The sequence below is a fragment of the Aotus nancymaae genome, unplaced genomic scaffold (assembly GCF_030222135.1).
Source record: "Aotus nancymaae isolate 86718 unplaced genomic scaffold, 86718_ANA_hifiasm-v0.15.2.pri h1tg000057l, whole genome shotgun sequence".
NCBI lineage: Eukaryota > Metazoa > Chordata > Mammalia > Primates > Aotidae > Aotus > Aotus nancymaae.
This window is the reverse complement of record NW_026988471.1, coordinates 66,678,395-66,682,586: the sequence shown is the minus strand read 5'-3', so window position 1 is coordinate 66,682,586 and position 4,192 is coordinate 66,678,395. Positions and strand designations below refer to the sequence as shown.

Sequence of the window (4,192 nt, the reverse complement as noted above, 5' to 3'; positions counted from 1 at the left end):
GAAAGTGTGGGGCGGGCTGGGCTAACAGGAGGTCTGAGCAGGGTTTCCTGACCTTGAGGCGGCCATATCCACCTGGTTTGAGGGAGGGCGGTGACAGGGATACCTACTAAGGACTGAGCAAAGGGACTTCCTGCTGGATTCAGTATTCAAGACTGGCCCTTGCCAGAATGTGAAAGAGGAAAATTGATCTTTGGTATCCTTTACCTTCTTCTTGGTGGAGGTGTTTCCTCCTCCTCCTCCTTCTCCTCTTTCTCCCTTTTCCGAATCTTTAGGCACACAGTGTTTTCCTACTGGTTTGGACTTTGCTGGCAGGCAAATTAATGGTATAACTATAGCTGTAGATAAGATACACATATAGTTATAGACATATAGACATAGATACAAGCATCCTCATGTGTAGGTGACTTAATGAGCATTTAACTACTAAGGACAACTTGTTATAAAGGACAATGCTTAATGAACCTAAGGCCATGCATGAGGGAGATACTTTTAGTTAAGGAGGCCTGTCCAGTATTCTTTATATGATATTGGTTATCACAAGAAAATGATGAACAATTGGCAAGAAAATTTACCTCTTTAGGAAAGAATTGACTTTTTCTCATGAAGTAATGTGGTGGATTATTTGAAGGCAAAAAGAGAGGTCTCAGGGAAAGTTCTAGGAGTAGGCAGAAAAAAATGAGCATTCTTAAGACTATGGGAGAATTTGTTGTTTTGGGGTCTGAAAGGAAGGGAAGTAGGAAAAGGAGCAACAGGTTAGAGTCTGATGGATTTTTAGACATAGAATTGATAGCATATGTTGTATTATTAAGTTGTTTGAGCTCACTTGTTATGTTGCCATTCATCTTCCTAAAATCTTCAGTGAACTGTGCTTCACATAGAATTCACTGCTGAGTGTGGCTCTGTATGCTGTGTCGTATTTCTATCCAGGGAGAGAAGCCAAGTCCCACATCTGAGTTTGTGTGAACTGCAAAGGGGTTCCTACACAGAGGTGACCGTGAGACAGGCTTCTGGTCATCCACATGGGTTATAAGGGAATGCGGGAGGCTGGTCTAAGACAATTTTAGCCAGAGCTTATAGAACAGCAAAGACACAGTCATCATTCCAGATTGCATTGAAGTAACAGTTAAGAGGGTAAGTCCTTACTGGTCTCTCACTGGTTAGAGCTATGCAGTGGCTCTATTTTCCACTTATATTCACTTTTCTATATTTCCACTGGTAGTCTAATTCCGGCTGTCAGGAAGACCATGGAAAGAGTTCTTTCTTCTTCTCTTTCTTCCTGTAAGCATTATGCAGTTTTTTGTTTGTGGTTTCTTTTTCCTTTTCTTTCTGTTTTTTTTTTTTTTTTTTTTTTTTTTTTTGAGGCTGGAGTTCAGTGGCATGATCTTGGATCACTGCAACTTCCACCTCCTGGGTTCACGTGGTTTTCATGCCTCAGCCACTCAAGTAGTTGAGACTACAGATGTGAGCTACCATGCTTGGGTAATTTTTTTTTTTTTTGCATTTTTTAGTAGAGATGGGGTTTTGCCACATTGGCCAGGCTGGTCTCAAACTCCTGGCCTCAAGTGATCTGCCCACCTCAGACTCCCAAAGTGCTGGGATTACAGGCGTGAGCCACTGCACCTGGCCTATCCTGAAATGCTTTATGGCTGCAAAGGATTCCAGGGAAATGCTTAGCTCTATGTAACTGGCAATGGGTTTCATTTATCACCACGATTCTATGGGATTCTTGTTCAGTGTCAACCATGAAACTCATGATTTGATTGAAAATTTCCTAACCTCAACTAGACTGGTTTATGGTATTGTGAACCAAATATGGCATAAAGATTATTAGTTGGCTTAATATTGTCTACTGATCAAGGCCAAGCTGCACCTTCAGCACTGTGCTACACTCTAGAGGAGTGGGGATACACAGAGTAGAAACACAGTTCCTGAGCATATTTTTGGGGTACATCTAATCTGTTACCCTTTGGTGTCTCTCTGAGTTTTGCTTTCCTTGATCTTCTCCCTCTTTTCCCATTGTTTTGTTTTTCTCCTTCTTTTGTCCCTTCTTTTTTTCTTATGTTTCTATTTCCATAAGATTTGTCTTCCCTCAAATTTTCTACAGCTAGGTATACCTGCCTTTTGCCTTCACTTCTATGGCCTTACAAATTTTTTGGGATCGTCTGATTATAGATTTTAAAGCAAGCAAACAAATAGGTAGACAACAAATACATCTCTCCAAAGCCTGATGCCTGAACAGTCACCAATGGGTTAAGCAGAACTTGCCTCTCCTCATCCTGTATAACCTGACCTGAGTAGCATAGCCCAAATGGTTCATTATCTGAAAGATCTTCATAACAGTGGGCGTTCTGACCTACTAAGCAATATGAGCATTCCCATAACCATACACAACAGGCTCAATGCAGGGCAGAATTTCAATCCTAAATCAGAATTACCCTGGATTCCTGGCACTATAAACCAGATTGCTAATACCCAGTGATTTTATTAAAGTATCTCTTGTGGGCGTGAACTTTCTTTTTTTTTTTTTTTTTCATTTTAAATGCTAGTTAAAAGGGAAAAATGAAAAGCTCATTTCTCCAAAAAAGAATTTTGGCAGGCAGGCAGTAAGATTCTGGAACAGACGGTTTAAATATTATTTACATGTTGTTTAAAGTCACAACATGGTCTTGTGCATATTCCTAAAACATTAATAGCTTGTCAACTTGCTATTCTTATTCAAATTAGACAAATTTAATCAGAAAAAGAAAAATTGCTTGTATTTGCTTCTTCAGACATAATCATTGACTATATTGGGGACTATTTTTGTTTACCATTTTGAATAGCCAACAATATTTTCAACTTCAAGGCTGGGACAGGGAGGTAATTAAATAAAATTCAACACTATACTTCCCTGGCAGGGAAGACACCATGATCACGAAGGTGGTTTTCCCAGGGCGAGCCTTATCCATTGCACTCCGGATGTGCTGACCCCTGAGATTTCCCCAAATGTGGGAAACTTGGCTGCATAATTTGTGGTAGTGGGGGACTACATTTGAACTTTCCCCTGACTTTTTAAAGAAAAAAAAAATAATAAAATTCAACACTAATACAAAACATCATGTAATAAGGCCAATCTCATTCTACTTTTTAATCATTATTTTAAGAAAAATGGGATGTATCCATTTATCCAGGAAAACACAAGGAAAAGTCCTTGCTATGTTGAATCACTTCTTGCCACATTTTGGCCAACAAAAAATTTGGATGCCTAACATGAAACTCATATGCAGAAAAGACAAATACAAAGAAGACAAAAAGGATGGTTCACAAAGATATGTAAGTCAGGATAGGTTAGGCTATGCTGTGGTGACAAACAATCCCGAAATCCCAGTGGCTTACCATATAAAGGCTTACTTCTTCCTTATGCTAACCCAACTAGTAGGGCTTTGAGTTCTCCTGGAAGTTCCTTTCCAGGGGATTCAGGTGGCTTGCATCTTGTGGCTACGCCCTCTGGAACATGTCTTCCATTGTGGTCACTAGTGCATGGGAAGAGCATTGCATTCTGGCTCTAAACTGCTTCATCCTAGAACCAACAAACTTCACTTCTGTTTCCAACTTATTGGTCACAACTAGTCACAGTGCCCTTCCTAACTGTGACTGAGCTGAGAGATGGGGAGGAACATAAAGATAGTGAACGGTAAATGTCTCTGCCACAAAGCATGAGTGGGGCCCATGCTATGTTAAAAGGGTCTCGTTTTGCAGACTGCCAATATTTCTGTGGTGCCAGTGTTTTAGAGAAGCTTGCAGAGGGCCGGATGGCCTGCTGGGAGTGGCAATGGTTAAGGCTGTCTCAAAGGCAGAAGAACTGGAGTTAGAGCTAAACTTGCTCCCATTGATGGGTTTAAGTAGACGCCATTGCGAGAGACCTCGAAAGAGGGCTCGGGCAGAGGGTCTGGTTGACCTTAGGAGGCCCTAACATTCAGTGTAGGCTGAGGATCTGGGGGGTTCTGAAGCTTACCGCCTTAAGTCTTTAGGTTGGTGAGGGCCCTGAGGTTGCTTTAATACCATGCAGATTCTAAACATTCCTGTTGGTAGTCCTTCTAGATGCTGAACTCTTCAAAGGTAGGGACCAAACCTTACTAGTTGTTATGTTTGTAGTAGTGTGTAATGTGGTGATTTACCCAGACAATTCTAACTGGTGACTAGCCGGATAAAC

General features: G+C 41.0%; 1 non-coding gene across 1 annotated transcript; it reads left to right on the top strand.

The window, feature by feature from the left end:
* Nucleotides 1-2,882: 2,882 nt before the first annotated feature.
* Nucleotides 2,883-3,046, top strand: LOC135269855 (U1 spliceosomal RNA). Its single transcript, XR_010338102.1, has one exon. It is a non-coding gene; the product is annotated as a U1 spliceosomal RNA (small nuclear RNA).
* The last annotated feature ends 1,146 nt before the right edge of the window (nt 3,047-4,192 follow it).